At 32.7% G+C, this 16,587-nt stretch overlaps 1 protein-coding gene across 1 annotated transcript in view; it reads right to left on the bottom strand.

Moving 5' to 3' along the window:
- LOC129220134 (protein MTO1 homolog, mitochondrial-like) overlaps positions 1–16,587 on the bottom strand; it is a 114,300-nt gene that overhangs the window by 82,755 nt on the left and 14,958 nt on the right. The window lies entirely within an intron of this gene.

The following is a 16,587-nucleotide window of genomic DNA, read 5'->3' as shown; positions in this document are numbered from 1 at the left end:
CGTAAAAACATAAAATATAAGAGTGTGCGACTTAAAAAATCAACTTTCGATTTTTTTTTGGGGGGGGGGGGGGGGGGGGGTAAGAGGATTGAACAGAAAAATATTGATAAATTCGCTCATCAGAAGACACAAAGAAAAATGTTCGTTATCATACTCTTGTAATGCTTGTATTTAATACAAGTCCTCCGGAACAGTTCAATTTTTCCCTTTGCTACAACATTTTCAGTAGCTTCTTTTTATTTGGAGAATACTGTCGAAAATTTAAGCCTCGCTAAAATATTTTTATTTTTCAATCTTCGGTCTGTTTATATAAAATTCACAAAATTTTCAACTCACGAAATCACCGACATCTTCATTTTCGCAAAAATAAGTGCTTTTTCAATATAAATATTGGTGAAATATGAAAATTACGATGGCAAACAAACTAATGGCGTCAAACAGATAGAACGTATGGCGTCAAAATGAAATGCCCGAGGTCAACTCGTATTTTTATGAGTCTTATTTCTCATTATATCCGTTGATGTACTTGTGTAAAATTTGCGCCAGTCAAATTCGTTTGAACCTTGATTTTTTTTTTCAGTTTATTTAGAAGTAGTTTCCAGAAGTCGCTACAAACTACTAGTTTTTTGTAGTTAACTACTCACTACACTACTTTTTTAAAAAAGTAGTGCGCTACACTACAAACTAATAAAAAATGTAGCTATTACAGTAGCGTCGCTACTTGTAATGCGCTACTTCCAACCACTGCAACAAACTGTAAAATAAAGTAAATTTATTTCACTAGCGAGAGCTTCTGCGCTCTGCCTTTAGCCCTGGTTTAGGGGCGATAACTTACTGCTTAATATAACCAAGCTTTGCCTTCAATTTTTGAGTTGAACCTCACCATGCTGCGGGTTCTGTAACCCTTAGCCATGGTTTAAGGGTGGCAATTTACTGAAAAGTGCTAACATGTCTTTATACGACCTCTTGACTTTTAGAACGTTCTAAGTCTGCAAATTGTTTGGCAAGTTAGGGGAATGTGGGGCAAAGTGGAATGGTGAAATATTTACTCCTGCTTTTAGCTTACTCTACTGTACCGATCAGGTAATATTTTAACTATGTAGCATATACAGTCCATTTCAATCAGGAAAAAAAATACCACCAAAGATTAAATCATATGATAATACAGGCAGTTTTCAAAAATTTATACTCATATAGTGATATTTTGGTGGAAGTCAAAGATTGTTTTTGTAATCCTGAAAGGATAAAAATCTTGTCATATTAACATTTTTTAAAAATTGAGATTTTCTAGTATTCGGCGCAGTATTTATTTATTTGATATTAAGGTTATTTGTATTTAAAATATTTTGTACAATTAGTCAAGTACATGTGGGGCAAAGTAAAATAGAGTATTTTGTTTAACCCTTTACAGGGGAGGTGAAAAAGTAGGACGTAACAGGGGACGTGAGGTATCGGAGACCGCTCTACTTACAATTTTTTAAAAAATTGTGTAATTAAGATACGTTCCTGTAAGTTTCCTTAGATGTTCTTTGATCTTTTATTAGCACGAGGAAAAAATATTTGAATTTTGAATTGAAATATACCTTTGTCGAGGAAATTTGCTAGAGTCTTAAGATTTTTCGAGAAAATCATATGATGCAGTAAATAGACTATATTCATTATCAACAACCACAACGACAACTTCGTTCGTTTGGGGTGCATTGAACCCTCTTTCATGCTGACCGGCTGGTTTTTTTTTTCTGCGCGAATGGCAATCTTATAATTATCTGCTACCATTTGGTCTAAAGAAGTGTTAAACACATTGATTATTTGATTATGATTATGAAGTAAACGTTGTAATTTTTTAATAATATCTCCTTGTAGTCCTTAGAATATTAGAGCAACACACGTTGATATGTTTCAAGTTTTTCATCTCCTATAAAATATATTTGAAGAAATTTTGGAGTTTCATCGGACATTGGCAGAAGTGAGCCTACTCGGTGATAAATTTGAGCTTGAACCTTAAAAACCGGACTGAAATTTTCTTCATGGCATATTAATGAAGCTCCAAATGAAGTCATTTGAAAACAAAAGTTGTATCGACGTATATTTTGTAGAAAATGATTAGAGTCTGGTGGTTTTTCAGTCATATATTCGAGTAATTGTGGTGGTGATGCATCTAATGCCGGTAAATTGATTTTACCACTCGAGCAGCACATACCAGCAGTTTCGCCTTTAAATTTCTGAGCACGACAATATTCACATATCGTATTCATTTTTTCGATGACAATGTTTGGATGTTCACTGTACTGTTTTTTTGCGATCGTAAATGAAAGCCTGGAGTTCTAAACTGCCTAATTGACGTGTAGCAGCTCGTGGTGGCGTAAAGCAGACATTCTTTCGTTTTTTCTTCTATTTTTCAGTTCACGTTGATCGGCATATTGACGATTTCTTAGGGATCTCACTCGAGATCTTGTTTCTTCATTAGTATGTGCTCTTTCCTCTTCAGTTAAATTATCTCTTAATTCTTTTTACTCCTTTGCGAATAGTCGAAAGACGTTGTTCTCTTTGTTCTCCTGTTTCAGTTTGACGTGCTACTTTTCTCCTTTTCGAATCCAGTTTAAGTTTTGAAAATTCTTTCGTCTTGGCATTGTAAATATAAACAGTGTAATATGATTACTCAAAACTCATATCTGGATTGGTACACGAAGAAAAAGCTACCAAAAAGTCACTGACTTTCGGTTTATATACCATCGAATATTGAAATTTCTAGTACCAGAACAATCTGGAATAATCAAATAGTTTGTTCGTTCTCACTTGTCAAAATCACTTGAATTTATATGATCACTGTTCACTCTTGACTCAATTAATCTTTGCGCGACTGTAAGCACGATTCAACTGACGAAAAGTTACTGACTTTCGGTTTATATACCATCGAATATCTGAATTTCTAGTACCAGAACAGTCTAGAAGATTACAAATAGATCTTAGCAGTTGTCCACGTTTTAGAATGTTCTAAATCATTTCGGATATTTCTAGAACTTTCTAGAACATTCTAAGTCGATTATAACGTTCATAGACGTTTTGGAAATTTCTAGATCATTCTAGAACCTTTTAGAACTTTCTAGATCATTCTGGAAATTTCTAGAACCTTCTAGAACATTCTTAGTCGATTGTAGCGTTTGCGCATGTTTTGGAACTTTCTAGATCATTCTAGAAATTTTGAGAATCTTCTAGAACAATCTAGATCGATTGTAAAAGTTGCAGACATTCTGGAGTTTTCTAGACTATTCCTAAAATTTTATGAACTTTTCCGTAGTTCTCATAAGTTAGAAAAGGACAGACATATACTTTTTCACATTTTTGCCACCCACAACCACCCACTTCCACCCACAGCGACCACACTAGCTTATTCCCACTAGGAGACCAAGGGGTGCTTACCACCCCAAGCAGGAGTTGATTGGAATTGGTGGTGATAGAGAAAACCCTGTCTTTACGTACGCACATTAGCATTTTATATATATATTAAGATTTACTTTGAAGAGCCTTCGGCTAACCATTATGGTACTCCCGTTAGAGGAAGCTACATCTCTCGTACATCCACGCAACCATCTTCTGCGCCAAAATAAAGTCATGTCCCCAACCGAGGAAGTTTCATCATACCACACCAGAAGATTGTTGACCACACCAGAAGAAGTTGAGGCAGGGCCCCAGGTGCCTCAAGCAACGAACTTATATTTCCGTGGCACTCTTCCTATCAAAAAAAATTTTGGGGGCGGACTCTATTTCATAACTTTATTTAGTTACCAGATAATTGTAAGTAGCAAAAATACCCGGCGTTGCCTGGGTCTGTAATAATTATGAGAAACAATCGCTATTTTTATCCGTTTTCTGCTGTAACTGAAACAACTCAAAACACACCGCTTTGACGTGATTAAAAATAGAGCTTCTTCCTAACCCATAAAATTAAAATGGCAATAAGTATGAAGAACAAAATAATGCTCTTTTAGAAACGAAAAAACGATACTTAAACATATACAAATTTGAGGAATTTCCAAAACATGAAGTTTCACTTGTTTAAAAAGATTTATTTATTTTTTTTTTTCGAACCTTCTCTATATTGCTATTGAAGTACAAACTTTTTAAAAACGTAGCCACCCGTAATCCCTTATGTGATTTAAAATGTTATTAAATTTGAATTAATCGTATTGGGATAACTTAAATGAGGCCCCCCCCCCTCCCTACTTTGTAAAAATGTGTATTACTAATTTTCATCGAAGAGATAGTGTCACCAAATACTGAGATACTTCTTTTGATTATAAAATGTTTCTACCCGAAATGTTTCCAATAACTAGTAAAAATTTGGCAATTGTTTGAAATTGTGCTCAAAGACAAATTAATGGAAGTTTTTATGCTGTTTATGGATTTGCTCGATTTAGTTGGCGAATAATTTTACGTGTTAACAAATTTAAAGAAAGAAATATCAAAGAAATGGCGATATTTGGTTACATGGTGAAAACCAAGAAACAGTATTGCGTACTCTTTAGCTTCACAAACAGCAACAGTTGAAAAAATTGCCAAATGCCTTAGCTATTGAAATGATGCCGCAAAAAAAAAAAATAAATAAAAAATAAATAAAAAATAAAAAATAAACCATATTAGAGAATTTGTATGAAAATTGTGTATTATTACCCCTCAATGGGGGGTTTTGCCCCCCATAACAGGACAAAAACAACCCTATGTGTTGTTCTGATGCATAAGCTATATTATTGTAAAGTTTCATCAAAATCCGTTCAGTAGTTTTTGCGTGAAAGAGTAACAAACATCCATACATCCATACAGACAAACTTTCGCATATATAATATTAATAAGATTTGTTTAAAATTAATATTGCTAATGTAAAACGTAGTAATCATAGCTAGATAATATAGACGAACACAGATACATTCGCTGCTGTAAGAAAATATGTGGTGCTGTGCGGATACATTCATTGCGGACATGTGCATCTCGCCATAATCGCGAGTAATGTTCTAGTTTCACACCTGCTATTTTTTGCTTTTATTAAAAAATTACTAAAATGTTAATCCTTCCTTCTTTTCTCCTATTCATCAGACACGGACTTGGATCGCTGCCGAAAATTTTGACATTGCGCATGAAAAAACTTTGAATGATAGCCTTATGGATGTTTAAAAAAATTATGAACTTACTTTGAAATAATTACAGGATAAACTCGCTTAAATTTCAGCACTTTAGTCCAAACTACGATGCTTAAAGCAAGAGATTCGAACTTTACAAAGAAATAAAAATTCCGCAATTTTTTTCGATCTATACTCAAAAACTTGGACATTTTTGCGATTTTAGTTCAATCCGTTTAACTAAAAACTGCAGCAATAAAATACATTCTGGCATAATTTAATATTATCTTCCCTTAATTAAAGTCTTAAATTACAGTAAGAAACTAAACTGTGCGAAAAAGGCGGGACACACCGATTGTGAATTCATCAATTTTTTGCATTATTAATTGCTTGGGGGGGGGGGAGTATGTTTAATAATGCTACCAGAAATTCAAAAGGAATATTGTGTATTTTTTTATTCAAAACACATTTTGAACACTATTCCGATCATTTCGAAGAAAAGTTCCAAGCATTTTATTTTTCTTCTTTTCAAAATAATTTATTTTCTGCAAAATGTTGTAAACTGTAATAATAATAATAAAAAAAATATCGTATTCACCACACCTGCTGTATCCGCCACATCGGAAATTTATAAAGTTTTTTTTCCGCGTAAGCGCCAAGGCGCTTAGGCCCGAAAATACGATATAGTTTTGGAATCCTTGTGTGAATTGGGCTATTAAGGGATTAAAGGGAGAGGGGGGGGGGCTTGATCATAGTGGTATCTCTCATCTTCATAAATAACACGTTTGCTACCAGATTTATTGCACTTTTTTTGTCCCCTCCCCCAACAGAGCATTTCCAAGAAGCAGCGAATTGCTAGGTTTTTCCTTTGTTCTCAGAAATTAGGGTATCCTACTGATTTCTTGACTAGACAGCTTAAGAAGAGAAAGGTCCCATTGATGCATGATCTGCAGTGGAGATATAATTCCCAAAAAATTTGTGAGCGCACGAATGCAAAGATATCTGTTGAAAGAAGATTAGTTTTAAAATTTAACTTAGGTCTTTGCATCTATACTCACATAATTGGCATGAAAATTAGTTCCTTGTAACCTCGAAACATATACATGCAATTATTTGCAATTTTGTGCTTTATAACTTGTTTTAGCCAACGAACTTTTTACAAAATGTATTTATTTCTTATGATTAAAAATGTTTTGTTTCTTTTTTGAAATCCAACCTCCCCCCTCCCTCTGCTACGCAGATACTTTATATTTTTAGCTGACTCTGCTCATAAGTCAATAGAAACATTTATTTTCTCTTTGATAAACGTCATATCATTTCCCGTAATTCTTTGAGGAAGCTCGTTACTTGATAGTTACGATACGCAGCTGGAAAATGTGTATTTTAGAATCATGTGACTACAACTCGTTTGCTTAGCGAAAACGTGTTCGAATGCTGAGGATTTAGGAAGAACAATTATTTTATATACCTAATGTCTGACAAGTTGCTTGGCTGCTAGAACTGGCGCATTATGACCTAAAAGAGAATTTCGAAGGCGACATTCGTAATTTCTGGACAGAAAAACGAAATTGAATTTGTTTTTGACAGATTAAAATTTTCTGATACAAAAATTGCAGTCAAGGTTTTCTGCAATGGTTTCTAATTATTTATTTCAGGAACGTATATTCCCCCCCCCCCTTTTTTCATTTCGAATTTCCATGCTCAGTGTTATTCCATGCTCTAAAAGTTATAATTCTGCATTGAGTTCTATTTATGTTTTCAGATTTTTTAACGATACTAAATATCATGCAAAATGAGCACATACAAATGGCACTATTTTAAATGTTATACTTTAGTATAAGAACAAATCATAAAAAACAAGTGATTTATGCAGTAAAGAATGCCCACACTGACACTTGTAATATTGAATAGGAAGTTCTGTTCAAAACTAAACGAGCCTACTTTCCCGCAGGCAGTCGAAATTGCTTATAATGAGTTCGAAGAGACCGCGATATTTGTTCGTTATAACCGAGCCACCGAGCGCTCGTAAAAGGCGGGTTCGTGGAAAAAAAATCATTAGAAGCGAAACATACTTGCTTTGTTTGTTTCAGTAAAGTGTCACAAAAGTTAGTAAATTAGTTTTGAACTGTCTTATTGAGCAATAACGAATTGCTTATTATCCTCACTTGACCAAAGTCGATGTTGCTCTGATTTTTCAGATTGCCACGACAACGAGAATCAGTTCAGCTGGTTGTTTTTATATTTATTAAGAGAACAAATGTTCGTCGCCATGGTTACAAATCGTTCACGTTCATTCAAGGCAAAACCTTTGAAAAGCGAGTTACGCTCCTATAGACTCAACATTGTATCAACTAACTACTTCTGATTTCTTCGGTAAATCCGAGCTTTCGTAAAATTAAGACTCGTTATAAGAGAGTACGACTGCATCAACATTAACTTTCTAGAGTCTGATCAATAATCTCACAAATAGCGAAGGTGGAATCTTGCTTCAAGCACATCTTTTTAACATTTAAATTTGATATTTGAAACTAAAACATACCTCTCTCGTGAAAAAAATACGAAAAATTCCACGAAAGACGAATTGAAGAACAGCATTAAAAAAAAAAACAAACACTTTATCCCATCATAAAATTTTAAATTTGACTAGGTTTGAAATAAATAAATAATAAAAAATTAACTATTGATACTTCATAAAAAGAAGACAAGAAGTTCTGTCTAGAACTAGACGAGCCTACTTTCCCGTATACCCATACTACTTTCTAGTACCTGATCAATATTCTCAAAAATAGCTAAAATCGCAAATTTTTTCAAACATATTTTTAAAATACTTTAAGCTGATTTCTAGGAATAAAATATATTCCTCATTCATCTAAAAAAATTAAATGCTTAAAAGAAAAAAAATAGCAACAACTTTTAAACAAAGCAGCTAATACACTTTTTTACATTAAAAAAATCTTTAACAGCTTTCGAAACGAAAAAATAACGTTTAAAATTAATAAGCTCATTAAAACAAATACATCATATCAAAAAAAAAAAATCGTTTCTTTTTCCCCTGTTGCCAAAAACAAATGAATTAATGCACTTACCAAAATAAATAAAAACAATAAAATTTCAACTTAAAGAAATAATTTCCATTGTCAAAAAAAAAAAAAAAAAAAAATCGTCTGCGCATATCTTTATGTAGAAACATAAATGACTTCGAGTTTATTCGCCGAAAACTGAATACCTAAATTAAAACTTTAGCGTAAAAATAAAAACAAGTCAAATCAACAATAATTATTTCACAGTCAAAACCATAGCTGTGGAGTCGGAGTCGGAGTCAATCTCATTTTGGGTTAAAAGACTCGGAATCGAATATCTAAGAATCGGAGTCAGTCATTTGTCCTCCGTGTATAAATTTTTGCCAAAGCTATGAAGTCAGAGTCAAGTCGGGGATCCGGAGTCCGATTAATTGTCGGGCATAGGAGTCGGAGTCGGAGTCAAGTGCCCCTAAATTCTCGGAGTCAAAGTCTGGAGTTTGGCGTCAAGAGCTATTTCCAACAGAATTTGTTTGAAAAAAATCCGCCTTCAAATACGGAATCTACATTGACTTTCAGTTTCCCCGTATGCGCTAATGTTAAGGGATTTGAACTGTTCAAAATTGAACGGAAAATTGTTCAAATCAAAAAGATATTTTATATACAAGTTTTTCATCAAAAGCCTTTTCCTACAAAGTTTGTTTGAAGCAAATTCACCTCACAGTTCGGAATTGCCTTGAATTTCCCCGTAGGCGCTAATGTTAAGTTTTTTTGAACTGTTCAAAATTGAACAAAAAATAGTTCAAATCAAAAAGTGAAATATGGGAATGAGGTGCCCTCGCCGAGATCTTTCGAACAAAAAAAAGTTTGTTCGAATCGGACTATTCATTCAAAAGTTATTAGGGGGGGTGGAGGACAGATAGACAGGACAGACAGACCGACAGACATTTTTCCCCATCTCAATACCCTACTTTCCAATTTTAATTTTTCAATATTTATGAAATTATTTTACTTATTTTTGATTTTTTTTTTTTTTTGTTTTTCGCGATATTATGCATTAAGCCTTCTTTCATGCTTTTTTCTTCTTTTTCTGACTTTTACTGGGAAAGTAGGCTAAAAAAGGGGGGGAGGGGGAAACAAAGACACTGTTTAATAACCAACTGATTTATTTTTTAAAATTGAACATATAACTAACATTTCAGTAATAAAACCATAAATGAAAATAAAAATATAAATAATAAATCTTCATTTAAATAACATTTTTATCAAAAATGAAATTGTTTGCTGCTAATTCTTTCTAAAAACGAAAGCATTTTCAATATATTTTTCTTTCCGTTCCCAAAAAGAACAGCAAAAATTCTAGAGTAAAAAGAAATCATTCTCAAAAATTCTTTAAATAGGAAGGATATCATTTGCGCTTTGAATTCACTCCACTTTGATTCAAGTATAAAATCTGTAACTTGCGCCAGTTTTAAGTTTATGGGAAATAGTATTTTCCAACTAAAAACAACTGTATAGATCACTTTTTTTCTATTTATGAAAATAAAAAACTGAAAATATACATTCGGAATCTGATTTGTAAGCAATCACGAATTGCTTATTTTCTCATTTGATTGTTTCGATGTCCTTTGATTTCATTTTTGGACCGCCTTCCTCTGCAAGCAAATTACCATGGACAAGCAAATTACCATAACATGGACGAGCAATCTTTCATTGAGTTAAGCTTCACGTCAAATATTCTTTAAACAGACAAGCCTGCACAACACACACATTCACACACATGCCTGCACACGCATACCTACATATTCACACATCCCTACATATACACACATGCGTCTGCACATACACGCTTACACACAAATACAAACACACACGCCTACATACACACAGGTGCCTCAAAACACACACTCGTGATTGCGAAATACATAATTTGAATTCAAAATGTCAAAATTCAAATTAATTTATGTATTCTTTTAAAACAATTTTTCAGGTTAAAAATTTTTTTTTTAAATTTTATTTGTTTTTAGCCTACTTTCCCAGTAAAAGTCAGAAAAAGAAGAAAAAAGCATGAAAGAAGGGTTAATGCATCTGAAAAATATCGCGAAAAACAAAAAAAAATCAAAAATAAGTAAAATAATTAAATAAAGATTGAAAAATTAAAAATTGGAAAGTAGGGTATTGAGATGGGGAAAAATGTCTGTCGGTCTGTCTGTCGGTCTGTCTGTCTGTCTGTCCCCCCCTAATAACTTTTGAATGAATAGTCCGATTTGAACAAACTTTTTTTTGTTCGAAAGATCTCGGCGAGTACACCTCATTCCCATATTTCACTTTTTGATTTGAACTATTTTTTGTTCAATTTTAAACAATTCAAAAAGACTTAACATTAGCGCCTACGGGGAAATTCAAGGCAATTCCGAACTGTGAGGCGAATTTGCTTCAAGCAAACTTTGTAGGAAAAAACTTTTGATGAAAAACTTGTATATACAAAATATCGTTTTGATTTGAACAATTTTCCGTTCAATTTTGAACAGTTCAAATCCCTTAACATTAGCGCCTACGGGGAAGCTGAAAGTCATTGTAGATTCCGTACTTGAAGGCGGATTTACTTCAAACAAATTTTGTTGGAAACATTTCTTGACAACAAACTCCAGACTCCGACAATTTAGGGGCACCTGACTCCGACTCGACTCCTGTGCCCGATAATTAATCGGACTCCGACTCCCCGACTTCGACTCTGACTTCGTAACTTTGGCAAAAATTTATACACGGAGGACAAATGACTGACTCCGATTCTTAGATATTCGACTCCGACTCCTTTACCCCAAAATGAGATTGACTCCGACTCTGACTCCGCAGCTATGGTTTTGACTGTGAAATAATTATTGTTGATATGACTTGTTTTTATTTTCACGCTAAAGTTTTAATTTAGGTATTCAGTTTTCGGCGGATAAACTCGAAATCATTTATGCTTCTACATAAAGATATGAGCAGACGATTTTTTTTTTTTTTTTTTTTGACAGTGAAAATTATTTCTTTAAGTTGACATTTTATTGTTTTTTTTTATTTTGGTAATTGCATTAATTCATTTAAAAATTATTTTTGGCAACAGGGGAAAAAAGAAACGATTTTTTTTAAATATGATGTATTTATTTTATTAAGCTTATTAATTTTAATTATTATTTTTTCGTTTCGAAAGCTGTTAAAGAATTTTTTTAATGGAAAAAAGTGTATTAGCTGCTTTGTTTAAAAGGTGCTGTTTTTTTTAAAGATAAGTGAGGAATATTTTATTCCTAGAAATCAGTTTAAAATATTTAAAAAATATTTTTGAAACAATTTGCGGTTTTAGCTGGTTTTGAGAATATTGTTCAGGTACTAGAAAGTAGTATGGGTGTATGGGAAAGTAGGCTCGTTTAGTTCTAGACAGAACTTCTTGTTTAGATTAAAAATATTAATTTTCTCACCATAGAGGCTAATGTAAAAATTTTTTGAATTTTCAGGAACCAAATTTAAAATCCTTTCATGAACATAATTTACATCCATTTTCGGTTAGTTCTAGGGCTTGGATACGCCACCTTGCGGTCATTTAAGAAATTCATCAAAGAGTAAAACGTTGCAATTTGGCGCAAACAAAACAGTTGTCTGATTGTTCAGTTGTAAGTGGGTGGGTCATTCTTTTACCTCTTTCAGCAGCCATTAGCCCGATACTGCAACGCCTCCTTTGGCTTATTTGAGCCAATTAGCTCCTTTGAATCAAGTTAGTTTCTTTTCAACTTTTAAAAGTTGAATGAAAATTTATTCACAATGTCAAAATTGCTCTCCTAGTATCATTTATTGTTTTAGGAAATAAAATTTTTTTTTTCAGTCAAAAGTAGTTTTACTCGCAACTCCAGCGCTCGAATACGCTACCTTGCGGAGATTTATAAAACTGCCGAAAAAACTAAAACATTGCCACACTGCGTTCCACGTGTGTCTGTTGACGTAAACACAGGCAGTTTGTTCTGAGTAATTATTAACGCAATCGATGTGTCTTAAATTGCTTTCAGCTACAGAAATTGTTTCGTCCCTTAATAGTATTATCGAGCTTCTCAAAATAATGTTAGTTTTCCTTATTTCCTTCTAAAAAGTGAGTTGATTGAGAAATGGTGAAAGCGTTCACAAAAAAACTCTGGATTAACAAACTTGGATAACGTTATACCAGGTAACTAACAATATTTTACAGCAGCATTTAGTTGGAATGGACAGTATGCAAAATATTTTTTTGAATATATTATCGTAGAACAAAATGAAAAAATGTTCAACCGAGAAAGAATTTATTTTATTGCTTTTATTCTCAGCTGAAAGGTTTCGCCAAATTTGTTTAGGGTTATAGTTTTAGTATTGTGCGACCTTTGGCGAGATTCTGCATTTTAGTTAAACCATTTTTATTTTTTATCATGAGTGGAATAAAATGGTAGAAAGATTAACAGAATTCGATAAGTAAAAATAAATAATGGTAGATCAATTGAAAAGAATACCACCATATATCCGTGGGAATTTTGTTGATGATTTGCATAGCATGACAGAATTAAATCATAATTCAGAAATTAGAAATATACAAAACAGAAAAAATTTTAATTTACCGATTCGGCAATCTGAGAAAAATAACTCAGCTACAAATGCAAAACAATTAGCGCTAGCCAAGCAAGGCCAAGAATTATCATCTTCTTCTTTTGATAATAATTCGTAATATCATATAATTAAGTTATCTAGCCTTAATTGTTATTCTTGTCAGTGTTATGGCCACAATGAAAATGTAGTTTCATCAAAAATTGAGAAATATCGAATTCAACATTGGGGAAATGGTTGCTTAGAACTACGAACTACGTAATTTGCTTTAATATTTGACGTTTAGTAATGCTTCTTGAATTCTCATTTCTTTCTACATGGGCCAGAATATCAACAAGACTTTGAAAATTAGTTAAAAAAAATAAAGCGAAAAAATCATGCATGCGAACAAAATTTACTAGGCTTATTAGCATTTTCTTCTTTACCACGTGCGTTTGTTTTACCTTTTTCGTCCGCCATTAGAAAGTGGCTACAGTGCCCCCTGTTCGCAACTACAACGAACTATAGGGGGCACTGCAGTCACTGTCTAATGGCGGACGAAAAAACTAAAACAAACGCACGCCGTAGCGCAGAAAATGCCAATAAGCCTAGTAATTTTTGTTTGTATGCATGACTTTTTTGTTTTATTCTTTTTAAACCAATTTTCAAAGTCTTATGGATATTCTGGCCCATGTAAAAAGAAATTTGAATTCAAGAAGCATTACTAAACATTAGAAATTAATACAAATTTCGTAGTTCGTAGTTGTAAGCAGCCATTTCCACGATGTCGATTTCAAAATTTATCAATTCTTGATGAAACTACATTTTTATTGTAGCCATATGAACACTATAAATATTTCATGTAAATAAACCTTTGTTTATCAGTGTTATCAAAAGAGGAAGATGAAAGATCTTTGTTTTGTTTGGCTAGCGCTAATTGTTTTACATTCGGTTTCGTATTATTCTAATTTCTGAATTATGATTTAATTCTGTCATGCATCATCAATAAAATTCTCACGGATACATGGCGGTAGTTTTCTTTTTAATTGATTTTCCATTATTTCTTTAAACTTATCGAATTCTGTTATCTTTCTACCATTTTAATCCACACATGATAAAAAAATAAAAATGGTTTACAACTGACATGCAAAATCCCGCCAAGCAAGTGTTCTTTGCTTGCACAATACTAAAACTATAACCCTAAAATATAATCGCACTATTTTGGCGATGAAAATTCTCAGCGTTAAACATTTTTCATTCCGTTCTACGTATAATACTGAATACAATCCTTCTTTTGAGCTTAAGATAAAAAATAAAACATATTCTTACAAATTCACACAAAACAATAAAAAAAAAATTTACCTTGTATAAAGTCATCCTCTTCCAAAAAAAAAAAAAAATGCTTCGAATAAACTTGCAAATGCGAAGTTTGTTAATCCAGAGTTTTTCTTTGTTTAGGATTTCACGCCATTTACGAACGTCAACTCACTTTTTAGAGGGAAATAATAAAGACTAACATTATTTTGAGGAGCTCGAGAATAACATTAAGAAGAAAACACTTTCTATTGCTGAAAGCAATCCAAGACACATCGAATGCGTTAATAAATCCTCATAACAAACTGCCTATGTTTACTCAACAGACATACGTGGAACGCAATGTTTTAGTTTTTTCGGCAGTTATGTAAATTACCGCAAGGTAGCGTATTCGAGCGCTGGAGTTGCGAATAGTTTGTTGGAGTTGCGAGCGAATTTGTGCGCTGTAAATTCGCAACTCCAACGAACTATAGGGGGCACTGAAGTCACTGTCTAATGGCGGACTTGAAAACTAAAACAAACGCACATGGTAACGAAGAAAAAGCTAAAAGTGTTGTGATTTTTGTTCGTACGTATGATTTTTTCGCTTTATTCTTTTTAAATTAATTTTCAAAGTCTTGTGGATATTCTGGCCTACGTAGAAAGAAATGAGAATTCAAGAAGCATTACTAAACGTCAAAGATTAATGCAAAGTACGTAGTTCGTAGTTCTAAGCAGCTATTTCCACGATGTTGAATTCGATATTTATCAATTCTTGATAAAACTAAATAATAATTGTGACCTGACAAGAATAACATTAATGCTAGAAAATTCAATATGACTTTACAAATTGTTATCGAAAGAAGATGATACTTTTTTGCCTTGCTTGGCTAGCGCTTATTGTTTTCCATTTGTAGCTGAGTTATTTCTCTCGAATTCCCGAATCGGTTCATTTAAAAATTTTCTGTTTCGATTTTTCTAATTTCTGAGTTACGATTTAATTGTGTCATGTTATGCAAATCATCAACAAAATTCTCACGGATATATGGTGGTAGTTTTCTTTTCAGTTGATTGACCATTATTTCCTTTCTTTTATCGAATTCTGTAATCTTACTACCATTTTATTCCACTCATGATAAAAATTAAAAATGGTTTAACTAAAAACGCGAAATCTCGCCAAGGCTCGCACTATACTAAAACTATAACACTAAACAAATTTGGCGAAACCTTTCAGCTGAGAATAAAAGGAATAAAGTAAATTCTTTCTCGGTTATTCATTTTGTTCTACGATAATATATTCAAGAAAATATTTTGCATACTGTCCATTCCAACTAAATGCTTCTGTAAAATATGGTAAGTTTAATTAAATTAAGATTAAAAAACCCCCCATTTTCTTACAAATTCATACAAAACAATAAAAAAATTTTACCTTGTATAACGTTATCCAAGTTTGTTAATACAGTATTTTCGCTTTCACCAATCATTAAGGAAATAATGAAAACATTATTTTGAGAAGCTCGAGAATACTACTAAGGGACGAATTAATTTCTGTACCTGAAAGCAAACTAAGACACATCGATTGCGTTAATAAATACTCAGAACAAACTGCCTGTGTTTACGTCAACAGACACACGTGGAACGCAACGTGACAATGTTTTAGTTTCATTTGCAGTTTTGTAAATCACCGCAAGGTAGCCTATTCGAGCGCTAGAGTTCCGAATTGTACTTACTGAAGCAAGTAACAAAAAACAATAAAAATTTTAAAGCAAAAAATAAAATGAAAACTATTGTGAAAAAAATATAGAAAATTTACATTTAAAGATTAAAAACCAATTGTAAGATTGCAAATAAAACATGTTTACAAAAAAGTGCAATGTAAATATTTTATCCTCAAGTTTTTTAAATGTTTTTATAAAAAACTAGTGTCAAATCTTTTAAATATATAAATGTTGCCCTGTATAGAAGGAACACATCCGTTTTAAACGAAAATGCAATTGGCGACTTAAAAAGAAACCCATTTTCGTCTTCGCCTAAGATTCGTGCTCGTTGATTCGATATGATATTTTGTAGATTTATCAACTTCTGTTATCAGAAAGTAGACGATAACGGATACAAGCGCTAGCTCAAAATTTATCTCGGAAATATGAGGCATGCGGGTAAGGCTGAGATTGCCACATGAGCAAACGAACACGACAGACGACTTTTAAGTTGACATACAGAATATTTATTTTCTAACATTTATTTCTTTTCGTTCGAAGGTGGATATGTACTCTTTGAAAAGTATGGAGCGTAGTAATTGTTTTATTGTTTATCTCATTTTAATTATTTGTACATTCTTTTGCACCTATGTTATTTGTGATCTACGAAATATTGCCAAAGGATTAGCACATCCAGAATTGCGAGAAATACGCAAGAGATGGGGTGCCACAGACATAGTAAGAGATTTAGAGTAAGTGAACTGTTTTATATTTTATTAAATACTGATACTTCGGGTGAATAAACATTATTATGTATCTTTTAGCAGTTTCTACTCTGTTCTTAAAGAAATGATAGCATTTTACATGAAAAATGAGGTTACT

The sequence above is a fragment of the Uloborus diversus genome, chromosome 4 (genome assembly GCF_026930045.1).
Source record: "Uloborus diversus isolate 005 chromosome 4, Udiv.v.3.1, whole genome shotgun sequence".
NCBI lineage: Eukaryota > Metazoa > Arthropoda > Arachnida > Araneae > Uloboridae > Uloborus > Uloborus diversus.
The sequence above is the reverse complement of the archived record's forward strand: the minus strand, read 5'-3'. Positions and strand labels throughout refer to the sequence as shown.